At 48.7% G+C, this 17,729-nt stretch overlaps 2 protein-coding genes and 1 non-coding gene across 3 annotated transcripts in view; 1 reads left to right on the top strand and 2 right to left on the bottom strand.

Annotated features, from left to right (window-relative positions):
• The window catches only part of GATA2 (GATA binding protein 2), a 38,546-nt gene that overhangs the window by 1,181 nt on the left and 19,636 nt on the right, over positions 1–17,729 (top strand). The gene's annotated exons all lie outside the window — the stretch shown is intronic.
• Positions 6,720–17,729, bottom strand: part of EEFSEC (eukaryotic elongation factor, selenocysteine-tRNA specific) — a 223,154-nt gene continuing 212,144 nt past the window's right edge. Inside the window, exons 10-12 of the transcript XR_010842431.1 lie at positions 10,769–10,841; positions 8,001–8,111; positions 6,720–7,690 (exon numbers count right to left, since the gene is read on the bottom strand). The gene's annotated coding sequence lies outside the window, so the exon portion shown is untranslated. The remainder of the gene's footprint in view (positions 7,691–8,000; positions 8,112–10,768; positions 10,842–17,729) is intronic.
• Positions 17,402–17,474, bottom strand: TRNAW-CCA (transfer RNA tryptophan (anticodon CCA)). The gene has a single exon. It is a non-coding gene; the product is annotated as a tRNA-Trp (tRNA).

The following is a 17,729-nucleotide window of genomic DNA, read 5'->3' as shown; positions in this document are numbered from 1 at the left end:
TTGCGGGAGGTTCCGCGCCCCCTGCAGCCCTTCTCTGGGACCCGTCGCCTCCCCCGGTTGCCCTGCTCGCTCCGTCCCAGCCGCCCGGCCTCCGTCACAGCCTCCCGTGGCTGTGTCCTCATCCTGCGGCTCTCAGCTCGGTTGTCAGTTACAAGAGCCACGGATCCCTCCCCCCGCCCCCCGCGGCCCCGGTGGGGCTCTTGCAGGTGGACCTCGGTCTGGAGGCGGCGTGACGAGGGCGGGACTCCAGCCGGCAGCCCGCCCACCACGGCTTTGCCCTCCCGCCGTGCTCTCGCCCAGCAGGCCCGGGGGGCGTCCTCGGCGCCCCGTCTGGACAGCCTCCCGCTTGGAGCGCAGGCAGCGGGAAACCAGCCTCCGCGAACATTCCCCGGGGCTCAGACGCCAGAGGAGCCAGGCCTTCCGCGACTCGGGGCCCCTTTCCTTCTCCGTCGGGTCCTCCCGGTGCAGTTTTCCGCGGTGGGACACGGGGCCCGCGCTGCCATCCCCCGCCCCGGGCCCGCGATCCCCCCGGGTTTGCATCCTCAGCCTGTGCTGCCTGCCTGAGTCCCGGAGCCGCCCGAGTGGCCCGGCTGGACCGGCCTCTCTACCCGGACCCGCTTGCCGTGTGCGCGGAGGACCGGCCTGGAGCGCGCGGGCCGGAGGGGCAGGACCCCGGCCGCGGGCTGGGGCTCGGAGGTTTTCACCGGCCGTGGGCCCAGTGGGTGAGCGGACTCGGGGCCGAAGCTCAGGTGCCCGGAGGGGGTGGGTGGCGGAGGCCAAAGTCAGGTCCCAGAGCTCAGGCTGGGGTGCGGAGACCCGGGCCCGGGGCGAGAGGCCACAGGCCATACCGGGCTGCAGGGGAGCTGGACCGTTGGCCTTGCTGTCCGGACAGCCCCTGAGCTGGCTCCCCTCAGTGCTTGGCGGGGGGCTCGTTTGGAGGGAGAAGTTGGCTTGTGTGTTGGGCTCGCGTGTTGGGGGGTGAGTGGCGGACGCTGCCAGCCGCCCCACAGCTGCTCTGCTATTGCTGGGGGGTAAGAGCCGCCGCGAAGCAGGGGACCACCGTCTGAGCGACATCACAGCCGATCTCCCTTGGGGTGGTCGTGGCCGCGGGCAGCTTCCCGGCTGCCTCCTGTCCCCCTTCTGAACGGGGGATGGGCAGCGACCTCGCAAGGCCGGGGGGCCGCAGGCAGAGGGAACCAGGTCTCGGACACGCGGCGCCACCCTGGCAGCCCCGGAAGGCTTCTGCCCGCGCTGGTCCCGAGAGAGAAACGACCTCTGTGTTGTTCGCGCCTCCCTCGCTCTGGATTTCTGTCCCGTGTCTTATCTTAACTAAGGCACCGCCGGGGCTGGGTGTCACGGGGCACAGAGCAGAGACGGGGGCCTCGGGGAGCAGCTCCTGCCCGCCTGTCAGTGGATTCTCTGACCAAGGATCTTTCCAACTTGACCCCTGCCCCTGACCAAGCGAAGCCCCCGTGGCCCCCTCTCCATCCCTTTCTCTGTCAGGTCCCTCCTGGCTGGAAGTGCAGCTCCTAGGACAGGATAACTGGGAGGGAGGGGGGAAGGCTCCGAGCGAGGGCCAGGTGCCCCCAGTCCGTGCCCCGTGAGCCCTCCCACCTTCTCTCTGTCCACGGCCACACCTCCTGGAGGCCTGCTGAGGAGTGGCCCACCGCTCCCCCCCCCCCCCGTCCTGTCCTCGGGCCCAGAACCTCCTTCCCTCCCTCCCGCATCCCTGGCATGTGCCAGGAAGTGCCAAGGATTCCCCATCTCTGAAAGAAGCCAGCTGCACTGTGTGGTGAGGCCCAGGGCTGCCGGGCCTGGCCTCTCCAGACTGCCCTTCCAGAAACTCCCAGCCCCTTCCTGCCTGGCTTCCTGCCCAAGCCCTTCCTGGAAACTGGGCCCACCCTGCCCCCCAGCCCAGGGCGCCAATATTTCCATGGGGTGAATCAGCCAACCTCCCCTGGCAGGGCCCCTCCTCTTACTCACAGTATTGGAAAGCAAGTTGCGGGCAGCAGGAAGGAGGAGAGTCCAGGCCGTGGCCCCAAAACCCCACCTGCATCCCATCCCACACATACCCTCGCCCGAGGTCTCCAAGACAAGGGAAAGAGAAAGACAAGGGAAGAGAATCAGAGAATTTCTCTCTTAAGCCTTCATCTGAAAAAAGGAATTAGTGAAGCCTTATTGATACGTGAAATGCAGATAGTGTTGCCAAATATATAAGGCATAAATAAACATACGGATGTCGAGCTGCTCGCTCAAAGGCTTTTACTGATAGGTGCATAATCCAAGTTTGGTGACGGTCCATATCAGCCCCACACCTGAGCCTGTGTCCCTCTGTGGAAGGACCTGGGTCTCCATGGAGGGGGATAGCCGGTGGCGGGGGGGGGGATGTGGGACTAATGTTCCTGTGTCTCACTGGAATTAAGTTAGTATAAATCTGAAGCTGTTGGAAATACCTCAGAAAGATACAGTGAAAGTATCGTTAAAGAAATTTAAATGCCACCTTCACTTAATGCAGACAAAAGCAGTAAAGAAGGAATAGAGGAACTGAAGGACAGGATACACCCAGAAAATATATAATTAGCAAAACAACAGAGACAGTCAAAAGCTGGTGCTTTGAAAAATATCAAGAAAATTAGTGGACTTTCAGCTCGATTGACCAAGAGAAAATGACAGAAATTCAAATGACTAGAATCAGAAATGGAAGAGACATTACTACTGACCTTACAGAAATAAAAAGGATTATAAAGGCATCCCATAAGCAATTGCATGCTATAAATTAGATAACTCAGATGAAATGAACAAATTCCTAGAAAGACACAAAATACCATAACTGACTCAAGAATGAATACACAATTTGAATAGGCCTATATAGTAAGTGAAGAGATTAAATTACAATAATAATAATTTTTTTAAAAACTGCCCACAAAGAAAGACAGCCCAGGGCCAGATGGCTTCATTGGTGAATTCCACCAAACACCTAAAGAATAATTAATACCTATTCCTCAAAAATGCTTCCAAAAAATAGAAGAGAAGGGAACACTTCCCAACTCATTCTATGAGGCCATCTTCACCCTGATCCCCAAAGCAGACAGAGACATCACATGAAAAGAAAACTGCAGACCTATATCTCTTGCGAATATGGATGCAAAATCCTAAAAAAAAAAAAAAAAAAAATGCTAGCAAACTGAATCCAGCAACATATATAAAAGAATTATACACCATGACCAAGCGGGATTCATCCGAAGAGTGCAAATTTGGTTTGACATCTGAAAATCAATCAATGGAATGAAGGATAAAATACACGTGATCATCTCAATAGATGCAGAAAGCATTTGATAAAATGCAACACCCTTTCGAGATTAAAGCGCAAAAAAACTTGGAATAGAAGTGAACTTCCTCAAGCCGATTAAGGGCATCTACCAAAAAAACCACATCACTGACATTATAGTTAATGGTGAAACACTGGAAACTTTCCCTTCAAATACAGGAACAAGACAAGAATGTTCACTCCTGCCACTTCTATTCAGCATTGTTCCAGAGGTTCTGTCCAGGGCGATTAGACAATTGAATGAAATAAAATTGCATCCGTATCGGAAAGGAAAAAGCAAAATTATTTCTATGCACAGATGAAATGATATTGTATATAGAAAATCCTTAGGAAACCACTCAGAGACTATTATGGCTGATAAACAAATCCAGCAAGGTTGCAGGATACAAGGTTAATATACAAAAATCAATTGTATTTCTCTACACTTGGAAAGGACGATCTGAAGATGAAATTGAGAAAACAATTCAGTCAACAGTAGCACCAAAAAGAATAAAAGACTCAGCAATAGATTTAACAGAACAAGTACAAAATGTATACTCTGAAAACTTCAAAACATTGTCGAAAGAAACTAAATAACGTCTAGATAAATGGAAAGCCATTCCATATTCATGGATTGGAAAACTTAAAATTGTTTAGGTGACGATACCCTCTAAATTGATCTACAGATTCACCGCAGTCCGCCTCAGGATCGCACATGGCTTCTTTGTAAAAATCGAAAAACTGATTCTGAATTTCACATGGAACTGCAAGGGACCAAGAGTAGCCAAAACAATCTTGAAGAAGAACATAGCAGGAGGACTCAGACTTTTTGCTTTCGAAAGTTTTTGAGTGAAAAAAAGCAAGGTGCAGAATGATATGCAAAGTATAATAATAGCTACTTAATAATCCCCTCTTTGATGGGAGTGCATACGTTGAAGTTTCGCACAAACTTACAGAGCTCTTGACTTACAGAGCTTCAGTCATAGCTAGCCTTCTCTAAGGAAAAGGAAAAGGCACCTGAAAGTCTCCAAGGATGCTTTTCCACCTGATGTCAATTTAAGCCACTTTTGGAGGTGGTGAGCCTTAAGTGTGAGGTTTCAGTCTTAGGATGTCATGTGGTCGGCTGGTGAGATTGAAATAAATAAAAAATTAAACAAACTCTCCTTTTCTTGAGAACTAACTCTGTGCCCGGGGTCCCCACATCCTACTGCTCATGTAATCCTCAGGGGAGAGGCCGTAGGCACAGAGAACGTAAATGGCTTCCCGGGGTCACACAGAGGGTAAGTAGCAGAGCTGGTCCAGGTGCGCTTGGTTTCCAAGCCCATCCTGGGTCCGCTCGCCGATGGTGGAGGGGGATGTGGAAGCTCAGGGAAGCTCGCGGGGTCTACTGCTCTCACCTGGCTTCTCAGGGCTGGCCTGTGCGGGCGAGTGGCCCCAGCAGACATTGCTTGCATGACCTCTGTGACGTCCAGCAGGGGGACGTGAGAGCTCCGAACAGGATGTCCATTGGGACTTTCATCTGGGACTTTCCCAGAATGCCACAGGCTTCTGCCACGTTGGGACAGGCCTGAAGAGACTGAGAGGGTGGGTGCCTGGACCTTCTCCAGGCTGAGCCACTTGTGACCCTTGCAGGAGGCGTCCCCAGCCTCCTCCCCATTCCAGCTGTCCCCTGCAGACCCCTCCCCAGGTTGGCCTTGTCCCTCTCTAAGGTGGGACCTCCTGTCCGGGGGTCTGGGGGTCTGAGGGATCTGTCTTCTGGAGCTTGTAGAGGGTGAAGGAGAGAGGAGCCCGGGGTCCCTCGGGGGAGGAGATGCCAGCGTCATGGGGTCCTGTGGTCACGTGTACCCAAGGGCGGCTTCAGGGAAGATCCGTCCCAGTTCCTGATACAGCCTGGGCCCCTCTGGACGGCCAACGCGGACCCCGAGCCCGAGGCTGGCGTGGCACGGCCAGGCTCCTCTCCTCCCAGGAGCGCCTCGAGGTGGTTTCCGTAAGTTGGGGGCGATTGCATAACTCTTTCACCAACCGCCATGCCGGATATATTTTGCAACCCAGCCCGCCGTGCCACACGTGTCGTCTGGCACCGCCAGGCCTCCCGCAGAGGCCGGAGGAAGTCTGAGAGTGAAGCACACTGGCAGCGCTGCCCGGCCCCCGCCAGCTGCAGGACGTGCTCCTGTCCGTCGTCAGGGGCGCTCCCGGGGCCCCACTGTCCTCCAGCCAGAACGGGGCGCTGTCAAGTCCACTGAGCAGCCCCAGCAGCTGTGGACTTCGGAGGAGCCACTGTCACCTGCCAAGAGCTCTTCCCGGCGTTCAAGGGGAGATAGGCCCCAAAGTCGCACTGGAGGGGGACCCGCGCACGTGACCCCGAGGGCAGCATCCTGCAGGCGTGGCCGGGAGAGGCCCCACGGTGCGCGAGGTGCGGCTCGGCGGAGCGAATTCTGAGGACGGGTCGTGCTAAGCGGGGGCAGAGGGGCGTCCACGGGCTGACGGAGCAAGAGAGAGGAAGTGCACCCGGCTGCGCGCCGCGGGCCCAGGACAGCTGCGAGGGCGGCCCGGGGCCTCGAGGCCGGCCTCTGCCCGCAGCTCGAGGTGCGCTGACGCTCCAGGGGTTGGCAGGTGATGCTGACGGCTTCGTGATGCTCCCAGGGCAAGAGCCTGCAACCTCTGGGGAAACGGAGCCGAGTGCGGAGAGAGGACATGGACACTCCCACTTCCTGCAAAGGTTCTCGGCAGAGTCAGGAAGCGTAGTGGACACTGCTGGCTGCCGATGGCTCCCAGCTGAGTCCGTCACTTGCAGCTAAAGAGAGCCGTCTCTCCCAAGGCCGGACCCCCCCTTCCCGGGGGCAGCCTGCATGCCATGGCTGGCTAGTGCAGGGGTGTAAAGGCCCAGCCCCCCCACTTCCACTTGCACAGCGCTGAGGACCACCCCGGCCGCAGCTCCCCCCGGCAAGCTGGCTGAGCCTTTGTGGTGACGGCGTGGCAGCCCGGCTTCTCTCTGCTTCCCCGCTTCCCTCACGAGATGCTGATTCCCAGGGCTCCCCAGCAAACCTCTTGGGGACCCAACCTAGGGGAGCAGCTGAGCCACACAGGAGTCCTGCTCTTCTCGAGAGCGAGGAGCAAACCAGTTGGAACGTCTGCTGTATCCTCGCTGCTAGCCCACTCCAGCCAATTCTGTTCTCCTGGCCACCCTTGCTGGGGCAGCCTCTGATGGCCTTAAACAAAGAAAGGCACCCTCTACTCAGAAAGAGAACGCGGTTGACCATTAAAGAGGAGACTTCAAGACGCATCAGTGCCTAACTGAGACTTTCTAGTGTAGAGGAAGCAGTGAACACCACTTTTGCTTGGCTATGACACTTGCTGATTACTCTACGTTGGAGACCCCTAGAATATTTTGCAACAGGAAAATCACCCGATTGCCTTTTAAAAATATATATTTTATTTACTTATTCTTATTGTTTTTATTTTGATCGCGCCGGGTCTTAGTTGTGGCACGTGGGATCTTTGTGGCAGCACACGGACTTCTTAGTTGCGGCGTGCACGCGGGATCTAGTTCCCCGACCGGGGATCGAACCCGGGCCCCCTGCATTGGGAGCACAGAGTCTGGACCGCCAGGGAAGTCCCCTGACTGCCTTTGAATTCCCGCAGCAGAGGTTACCGCTGACTGCACCGGCTCCAGGCAGAGCAAAACCAGGACTCGCCATCTCCAGCCCCATCCAGCAGGAATGACTTCATACACGTGTTCAGGGCTGACCCACTTACCAAGTGCCCTTCTGTGATTCAGCAGAGCAGTTGGAGATCCCAAACCTTCCTAAGAAAAAAGAAGGAGGAGGAGGAGATACTGCTCCAAGGAACTGAAAAATCTAAGCATGGTCTTTTGGTGTGGCTTGATGCAGGGGCTGAAATTATGTCCTCAAAAGCCTGTTTGTTTTCTCTCTGAGACTCTGCTCTCAGGCAGGCTTTTGTCTTAGGTGGCAAGTTAGCGGCAACGGTTCTGGACGAACACCTCCAAGTTGAAAAGTGCAGTGGGAAAGTGAATCTTATTTCCAGATGCTTAAACAGAAGTCCTGGGATCCATGTTGCTTGGCCTCATTGACTGGGTTTTAGTCATCTCTGTTTCCCAAAGTGACATATACCATTTTGCAGCCCCATCAGCAAGGTATGAGAATTCTAGTTGCCCTGTATCATCTTCCACATTTGGTACTGTCAGCTTTCTTAACTTCAGTCATTTTGGTGGGTATATACTGCCTTTAATTTGCATTTCCTTGATGACAAGTGATGTTGAGCATCCTGTCATATTCTTATTGGCCATTTTAAGAAGGGGCTGTTCAAATTGTTCACTTGAAAAAGTCAGGTAGGTTGTCTTCTTATTGAGTTGTAGGAGTTGTCCTGAAAAATAAATTTTGGTTACAAACCCTTACCAGATAGATACATTTTTCTCAGTCTGGGGCTTGATCTAAGTTCCAGCCTTAAGAGATTAGAGAAAGAAAAACAAATTAAACCCAAAATGTTGATAAAAGGAAATGAAAAAGAGAAGAAATCAATGAAATGGGAAATTTAAAAAAATAGATAAAATCAGTGAAAGCAAAATCTGGTTCTTTGAAATGATCAGTAAAATTGATAGGCCTGTGATGAACTTGATCAAGAAAAAAGAGAAGAGATACAAATTGCTAGTATCAAGAATGAAAGAGGGACTTACCTGGCAGTCAGTTGTTACAACTCGGTGCTTCCAACGCAAGGGGCATGGGTTTGATCCCTGGTCGGGGAACTAAAATCCCACATGCCACGTGGCACATGGTGCCGCCAAAAACTAAAAAAAAAACAAAAAAAAGAGAGAAAAAGAAAAAGAAAAAAGAATGAAAGAGGAGACACCACTACAGATCTTACAGATATTTTAAGGATTATAAGGAAATATTATGAACAAGTTTGTGCCAATAAATTTGACAGCCTTGATAAAGCGGACAATTTCCTTGAAAGACACAAATTACCAAAATTGATCCAAGGAGAAATAGAAATTTAGAATAAATCTATATAAATTAAAGAAATTAAATTTGTCATTAAAAACCTTCCCACAGGGATTCCCTGGTGGCGCAGTGGTTGAGAGTCCACCTGCCGATGCAGGGGACACAGGTTCGTGTCCCGGTCCGGGAGGATCCCACGTGCCGCGGAGCGGCTGGGCCCGTGAGCCATGGCCGCTGGGCCTGCGCGTCCGGAGCCTGTGCTCCGCAACGGGAGAGGCCACAACAGCGAGAGGCCCGCGTACCGCAAAAAAAAAAAAAAAAAAAAAAAAATCCTTCCCATAAAGAAAACATTTTAAAAAGATAATATAAATGCTACACAAACTCTTTCAGAAAACAGAAGTGGAAGAAACATTTCTCAACTAATTTTATGATGCCATAAAACAGACAAAAACATCATAAGAAAAGAGGACAGTGGACCGAAATCCCTTATGAGCATAGATGCAAAAGTCTTTCACAGAATTTTAACAAAGCGAATATAGCAATATACAGAAAGGATAATATGTCATCACCGCAAGGGGCTTATCCCAGGAATGCAAAGTTGCTTTCAAGTCCAGAATCAATGAATGTAATCCCCCACATTAGTAGAATAGGACGGGAAAACCATCTGATCGTTTGTCAAATAAAGCATTTGACAAAATTTAACACAAGTTCACAGCTAAAATTCTTAGCAAACTAAGAATGGGAGAGAACCGCCTCGGTCTCGGAAGAACCTATGGCTAACATACTCAGTGGTGAACGAGTCAATGCTAAGGTTAAGAACAAGGTACAGATAGATGTCTGCTCTCACAACTTCTCGTCAACATTCACACTCAAGACCCTAGCCGGTGTAATGAGGCAAGAAAAAGAGACAAATGGCACAAAGATAGAAATGAAAACTGTCTTTGTTTGCAGGCAACATGATTGTATACCCAGAAAACCCTAAGGAATTTTGTTTAAAAAAGCTGCTAGAACTAAAAAGTGAATATAGCAGGTTTTCAGGGTAAAAATCAATATACAAAAATGCACCGTATTTCTATATACTAGCAATGAACAATTAAAAATGGAATTTTAAAATCAACTCAATTTACAACATCATCCAAGACAAAATACGTAGGGATAAATTTAACAAAATATGTGTAAAGGCCTGTCCACTCAAAACTCCAAAACCCTTATAAAGCAACGTTACCTCAATTTAAAAAATCTAAAATAAAACTACAAAACCTTATAAATGGAAATTAGAGGTGATCTAACTAAGTGGAGATATATACCATATTCATAAATCAGAAGATGCAATAGTGTTAAGGTGTCAATTATCCTTAAATTGATCTATATATTCAATATGATCCAAATCAAAATCTCACAGGCTTTATTAAAAGAAAAATTAAGGGCTTCCCTGGTGGCGCAGCGGTTGAGAGTCCGCCTGCCGATGCAGGGGACGCGGGTTCGTGCCCCGGTCCGGGAGGATCCCACGTGCCGCGGAGCGGCTGGGCCCGTGAGCCGTGGCCGGTGAGCCTGAGCGTCCGGAGCCTGTGCTCCGCAACGGGAGACGCCACAGCAGTGAGAGGCCCAAGTAACGCAAAAACAAACAAGAAAACAACTCTGTGACACTGAGTTAGGCAAAGATTTCTTAAATAGAACACAAAAGGCACAATCTATGAAAGAAAGATAATAAAATAGACCTCGTCTTTATCATTATTATTTTTGTGTGTGTGAGTGCGGTACGCGGGCCTCTCGCTGTCGTGGCCTCTCCCGTTGCGGAGCACAGGCTCCGGACGCGCAGGCTCAGCGGCCACGGCTCACGGGCCCAGCCGCTCCGCGGCACGTGGGATCCTCCCGGACCGGGGCACGAACCCGCGTCCCCTGCATCGGCAGGCGGACTCCCAACCACCGCGCCACCAGGGAAGCCCGTCTTTATTATTTTTAAGTCAGATACTTAGTACACATTCTTTATTAGGTTTTTAAAAGTTCTTTCTTGTTTTTGTATGACAAAAGAAATATATTTGTTATTACAATTCAAACAACGCTGCTCACAGAGAACCTTAAGGAATGCATAGACGATTATCATATAGTGTTTTTAAAAATACTAATGGGATTATAATATATGTATTGTTCTATAACTTGGTTTTCCCCCACTTGAAATAAATTGTGGACAGCGTTCCCCATCAGCACATGCATAGCTAACTCATCCATTTAAAAAGCTACATAACAAGCCAAGTAATGGCTGTATCAGAATCTACTTAACAGTCCATATTTATGGGCATGAAGCTGTTTGCAGTGTTTTTGCAGGTTTTGCTTTACATGTGATGTTGGCACATTTATGTTCTTACGTGCTGGTATTTCTGCGTGGTGTTACTCAGTGTGTGGTCGTGGGTATGTACACTTTACATTTAGACGGCTTCCAGCTAATGGCTCTTGCACAAAGGCTGCATCAATTTACATCCCACCAATAGCGGAGGAGAGCGCTTACCTTGCCCTGGGCTCGCAGTCACTGGACGTTTTCACTCTTGTTGCTTGTGTAATTTTTCGTCTGAGTGGCCAGTCTGTTAAATGAACAATTGTATCTCATTGTTGTTTTTAATTTTCCTTTATTTGGTTGCAAATGAGGGCATGCTTTCTTTTCATATGTTTATTGACCATGATATTTCTTCTTGAGGGAATGGCGTGTTTTTCTATTGAGTTATTTGCCTTTTCCTTATTGATTTTTAGGAACACTTTGCATATTACAGGTATTGACTGTTACTTCCTTATAGGCATTGCAGATACTCTCTCCCAGTCTATTGTTTATCTTTTAAGTTTGTTTATAGCACCTTTAACTATACAGAAGTTGAAACTTTTTTTGTAGTCCAGTGAATCAATCCTTTATATTTTCTGCCTTCTGCATGATGCTTAGAAAACCCCTCCCTACCTCAAAGTTACAAAAAGAAGTTGTTCCTTTTCTTCAAGTATGTAGTGAATTCTTGTGTTTCAACCCTATTGGTGACGTTTTGACACTTCAGCTAGGTGTTGGTTACACAGGTATTTTTTTTTTTTTTTTTTTTTTTTTGCGGTATGCGGGCCTCTCACTGTTGTGGCCTCTCCCGTTGCGGAGCACAGGCTCCGGACGCGCAGGCCTAGCGGCCATGGCTCACGGGCTTAGTTGCTCCGCGGCACGTGGGATCTTCCCGGACCAGGGCACGAACCCGTGTCTCCTGCATTGGCAGGCGGATTCTCAACCACTGCGCCACCAGGGAAGCCCAGGTATTTTTTATATTGTTCAGGCACTTTCATGTACCTGAAATATTTCACAATATGTTTCTTTAAAGAAATAAAGAGAAGGGAAAACCAAATAAATATCTGATGGGGTTGCACTGCCAGAAAAAACTCCGAGCCTGGTAAAAACAAACTCACAAAAACAAACAAACAAAACAAGACTACGTGATGTTATCTCTAAGCCTAAACAATCTTTAATGTCTGGACTCGGCACCGTCAGGAACTGGCTACTTACTAAAGAGATGGAGAACTCCAGTGCCCACCGCAGACATGGCCATGGCGGGGCGGGCAGGGAGCAGCCTCCCCCAGGGAGCAGAACTGGGGCAATTGAATTGGCCGCCCAGGAGACCCACGGAGACGTTTCAAACATGCTACCACTTGGATGGACCTTGATGACATCATGCTAAGTGAAAGAAACCAGTCACAGAAGACAGAGTGTGTGGTTCCATGTACATGAAACGTCCATTGCAGAGACAGAAGGCAGATTAGTGGTTGCAGGGGCCGGGAGGACAGAGAAAGGAGAGCACTGCTGGGTACAGCGTTTCTGGGGTGATGCAAATCTTCTAAACTTAGACTGTGGTAATGGTTGCACAACTCTGTGAACAGACTAAAAGCCACTTACCACGAATCTGCTTTTCCATGTTTTAGCATGTATCAGGCCTTCATTCCTTTTTATGGCCAAGTAATATTCCACCGTATCACCAGAGCACAGTTTGTTTATCCATTCTTCAGCTGATGGGTTGGCATTTGGCTCGTCTCCACTTTGGGGCCATCGTGAACATGTGTGTACACGTTTGTGTGGGGACATGTTTTCCTGCGTCTTGGGTGCATACTTAGGAGTTGCGTTGCTCCAGTGGCGTAAAGCAGGGGTCCCCAACTCCCGGCTGCGGACCGATACTGGTCCACGGCCTGTTAGGAACCGGGCCGCACAGCAGGAGGTGAGCGGCGGGCAAGTGAGCAAAGCTTCATCTGCGGCTCCCCGTCGCTTCCCATCACTCCCATGACCGCCTGAACCAGCCCCCACCCCCGGCCCAGCGCGTGGAAAAATTGTCTTCCGTGAAACTGGTCCCTGGTGCCAAAAAGGCTGGGGACTGCTGTTGTAAAGAATGCTGTGAATCGGTCTCACGTTTCCAGGGTTCTTGCTCGCAAGCCTTGAGATGTGCCGTGGCTCGTGTGCACTGCGTGGCCACCTCCTCTCCCCTTGCCAGCGGTTGGAAGGCCCGATGGCTAAGGAGTAGCAGCCATGTTCTCCCCCAGCCTTGCCTTGTTACGTGGTAGTGCAGGCCGCTGTGCCCATAGTGAGAGTGGACAGAGGGCAGTGGAGGCAGAAACCAGCCCTCTTTCCATGGCTGTTTCTCGTTCTCCCTGTCTCTCTGTCTTGCAGTCTCTCTCTCTCTCTCTCTCTCTCTCTCTCTCTGGAAAGCCTGTAAGGACCCATCTGCACCCTGGCTGTCACCCACAGCTGGCTTGGCCCCCACCAGGAAGTGGTCTAGGGAGTCTCTCAGGGAGTATGTGAAGAAGCCATGTGGACATCTGGGCAAAAGCAACAGCAAGTGCAAATGTCCTGGGGTGGATGTGTGCCAGATATGTTTGAGAAGCAGCCGAGAAGCCAGATGGGCTGGATGTGACCAAGAAAACAGGATGAGATCCAAGGGGCAAACAGGGTCCAGATGGTGTGGGCTCCTCAGAGCGAGGAGGACCAGGCTCACATGTTCACAGGGTCCCTCTGCTGCGGTGGTCTGAGTGGACAGTAGGGAATTTGTAGGCTTCCATCGAGGAAGTTAGTGCAGTAATCCAGGTAAGACGTTGCCAGCTTGGACCAGGGCCGTAGCTGTGTTGACGCTGGGAAATGGCCAGATTTTGGAATAACAGACTGAAGGTGGGTGTGTGTGTGTTGGTGGGGGGGGCGTCCCCGTGACCTTGGCTCACAAGGTGGCAGAATGACTTCCAAAATGCAAATGTAACGCACCCACCGAGGTAACTCCAGGCCGGTTTTTCCATCTTAATAGTCAATACATTTGTTTCCGTATGATTCAGAAAATATATAACTAGCCCATTGAACCCATCATTTTGTCAGTGATATAAAATTATCTTTTAGTAACAATTTAATTTATAAAGACATGAATTGATTTAAAGAAAATGATCACTGAACAGCACAGGAGGTGAAGAGGTGTGGCAGAAAGCCCTGAAGATGGCAGTGGACGTGACCGTGCTTTGGGGAGGCTCCAGGCACACCTGGGCCTCTCTCCCTGCACAGCCACGTGGGACAGTGCCTTTTCCAGGAGTGTCTGAGCTCACCCACCCTCTGGCCTTTGCACTTCCTCTGTCCAGGTCTCACGTGTCGCCTCCGAGATTTTTTTGCAAGATTGCTAGTCATTTATTTTTTACATTTACATTTTTAATCCATCTGGAATTCGTTTGGATATATCTAAGCGGGGTCCAGTTTCATTTTCTGCCAGATGGAGGTTCACTTGTGCCAGCACCATTTATTTCACAATCTACCCTCTTCCCACCGAACTGAAATACTACCTTTGTCGTATATTATGTTCTCATGTACACTGGAATCTATTTTTGGATTCTCTGTTCTTTTCCATTGTCTGTTCCTCTGCCAATGCCACATTGATTTGATTATAGTGGCTTTATAGTATGTTCTTATTTCCGGTAAGGCAAAAAACCCATGTTACTCTTTTTCCAATTTTCCGTGGTTATTCTTAGGCATTTATTCTGCCACATAATCTTTGAGGTCATTTTATCCAGTTTAAAAAAATTCACCCTGTTGGTATTCTAATTTGAATTATGTTAAATTTGTGCAGAACATTTGGGAGAATTGACATTTTTATGGTATTAAGTTTTCCCATCCGAGAACATGGCCTGGCTTGCTCTCTTCCAGATCTTTTTTTTTTTTTTTTAATAAATTTATTTATTTTATTTTTGGCTGCGTTGGGTCTTTGTTGCTGTGCATGGGCTTTCTCTAGTTGCGGTGAGCAGGGGACTACTCTTTGTTGTGGTGCGCAGGCTTCTCATTGTGGTGGCTTCTCTTGTTGCGGAGCACGGGCTCTAGGTGTGCGGGCTTCGGTAGTTGTGGCACACGGGCTCAGTAGTTGTGGCGCACAGGCTTACTTGCTCCGTGGCATGTGGGATCTTCCCGGACCAGGGCTTGAACCTGTGTCCCCTGCATTGACAGGTGGATTCTTAACCACTGTGCCACCAGGGAAGTTCCCAGATCTTATTTTGAAATCTTCCAGAAGATTTAATCCCATTTGTGTCTCTATACTTCTACTTCATGTGCTTCATTTCCATAAACAATATACAGTTTTGTTTTGTGTTTAAAATTCTGCCAGTTCTTCCTCTGACTGAGGCACTGGGCTTCATATCCATTCACAGACGGTCACCACTGCACGGCGTTCCATCTAAAGAAGGTCCCACTCTTGGTTAATCCGTTAGCTCGCATCCAGAGTTCCTTTATAAATTTTTCTTTTTAACTAATAATGCCTCATGAATATCCTTGTCCACATCTCTTCTGCTCATGTGGGAGGGTTTCTCAAATGCCTAGAAGAGGAATTGCTGGGTCATGTGCATTTATATCTTCAACTTTACTAGATACAACCAAAGTACTCTGCACAATACTTGTACCAATTTACATTCCAGCCAAGAGGGCCAGAGAATTCTTGTTTCCCTGTGTTCCAGCCAGTGATGGAATTTTCTCCTCCACTTACCTTCTTGGCAAACTTCTGTTCCTCTCCATCTCTATTTTTTATTTTTTTGAATTTTATTTATATTTTTATACAGCAGGTTCTCCATCTTTATTTTTCAATCAAAATTTTTTTTTGTTTTTTAATCTTTATTTTTTATATAGGACATATATATGTATATTGTGTGTATATCTATTCCTATCTCAATCTCCATCTAACTATCATCTGTGTAATTTCAACAGCGATCAAAGCTTACACAGTAGTCTTTCTCCTCTATCTATTCCCAGCCCCACAAACCTAGATCCTTTTGTAGGTGCAACCATTGTTAACAGTTTCTTCTGTTTTCCATCCAGAGAAATTCTATAAACATGTACACAAATCTGTATGTATCTTCTCTCCTTATCCCCATTTTAAATCACACCATACTTAGGCTTCTGCACCATTCTACAGATTATCTCTTGGGATCATTTGATATCCATTACAGAAAGAGCTGCCTTTTTCTTTGTTTTTCCTTCCTTCCTTCCTTCTTTCCTTCCCCCTTCCTTCCTTCTTTCCTTCCCCCTTCCTTCCTTCCTTTAATTACTTTCCTTCCTTCCTTTCTTTCCTTCTCCCTTTCTCCCCTTCTCCCATTCCCTCCTTCTCTGTTTCTTCCTTTCGCTTTTTCTATTTCTTTCTTTAATTTTCTTTCCTTCCCTTTCTCCTCTTCTCCCCTTCTCTCCTTCCCTCCATCCCTCCTTCTCTGTATCTTCCTTTCTTCCTTCCTTTCTCTTTTTCTTTCTTTTCTCTTTCTTTCTTTCTTTCTTTCTTCTTCCTTCCTTCCTTCCTCCCTTTCTTTCTTCCTTCTCTCTCTTCCTTCCTTCCTTCTTTTTCTCTCTCTCTTCAGGAGCATAACGCTCCACTGCTTGGCTGTATATTTTTGAGAGTCTGTTCCACATGAGAATATTTTGTTTCCAATTGTGCCATAATGTACAAGGCTGCGATGAATTTCCTTACAAATTTCACAAGTGTAAGAGCCCATCTATCAGATAAAGGCCTATACATGGAATCCCTGGCTCAAAGTGTAAGTGCATTTGTAAGTTTGATGGTGTCACATTTCCCACGCCACCCTGAGTGCATCAGTTGACACCCTGCCAGCTTGTCTTCCCCACCCCCTCAGGAACATAATACGTAACCAGAACTTTTGATACTTGCTAATACTGATAGGTATAAAATGGTATCTCAAAGTGATTTTTAATTTATTTTTAAGCATCTTTATTGTGGTATAATCTACACACCATAAAGTTAACTTAAGCATAATTTCAGCGAGTTTTAGTAAGTTTATGGAGTTACAACCATCACCACAATCTAATTTTAGAACATTTCTCTCATCCCAAACCTGTCAACGTATTTTTTAAAAAATAAATAAGTTTATTTATTGGCTGTTTGTTGCTGCGCGCGGGCTTTCTCTAGTTGCGGCGAGCGGGGGCTACTCTTCGTTGCAGTGCGTGGGCTTCTCATTGCGGTGGCTTCTCTTGTTGCGGATCATGGGCTCTAGGCACGCGAGCTTCAGTAGTTGCAGCACGTGGGCTCAGTAGTCGTGGCTCATGGGCTCTAGAATGCAAGCTCAGTAGTTGTGGCGCACGGGCTTAGTTGCTTCGCGGAATGTGGGATCTTCCCGGACCAGGGCTCGAACCCGTGTCCCCTGCGTTGGCAGGCAGATTCTTAACCACTGTGCCACCAGGGAAGGCCCTGTCAATGTTTTTTTTTTTTTTTTTTGCGGTATGCGGGCCTCTCACTGTTGTGGCCTCTCCCGTTGCAGAGCACAGGCTCCGGACGCGCAGGCCTAGCGGCCATGGCTCACGGGCTTAGTTGCTCCGCGGCATGTGGGATCTTCCCGGACCAGGGCACGAACCCGTGTCTCCTGCATCGGCAGGCGGATTCTCAACCACTGCGCCACCAGGGAAGCCCCCTGTCAATGTATTTAAAATTTTCATTTCTCTGACTGAGATTAAGCATGTTTTCATTAAGAGCCCTTTCTATTTCCTTTTCTATGAATTTTCTGTTCATACCTTGCCCATTTAAAAAAAATTTATTTATTTAGTTGGCTGTGCTGGGTCTTAGTTGGGGCGTGCAGGATCTTTCGTTATGGAGGGTTGTTATTTGCAGCATGAGGGATCTAGTTCCCTGACCAGGGATTGAACCTGGGTCCCCTGCATTGGGAGCATGGAGTCTTAACCACTGGACCACCAGGGAAGTCCCTGCCCATTTTTTAATTGTATGTTTTTCTTATTGATTTGCAGACACTCTTTATATATTATGTTCCCAGACTAGGTTAAGTGCCTTTCCTCAAACAGGTACCTGGGATTCCAATTCCCGTAGACTAGAATGAGCAGAATCTCTTGATGTGCCTTCATCTCCACCACCCTGTAAACTCCCTCCACAGAGTGACCATACCTGGTCTCAGTCCCCATCCCTGACCTCTCAGCACAGGACCTGGCCCAGAGTAGG

This window comes from Kogia breviceps, chromosome 10 (genome assembly GCF_026419965.1).
Source record: "Kogia breviceps isolate mKogBre1 chromosome 10, mKogBre1 haplotype 1, whole genome shotgun sequence".
In the NCBI taxonomy this organism is placed as follows: Eukaryota; Metazoa; Chordata; class Mammalia; order Artiodactyla; family Physeteridae; genus Kogia; species Kogia breviceps.
Note: the sequence above shows the minus strand (reverse complement) of the source record. Positions and strands in the feature narration are given on the sequence as shown.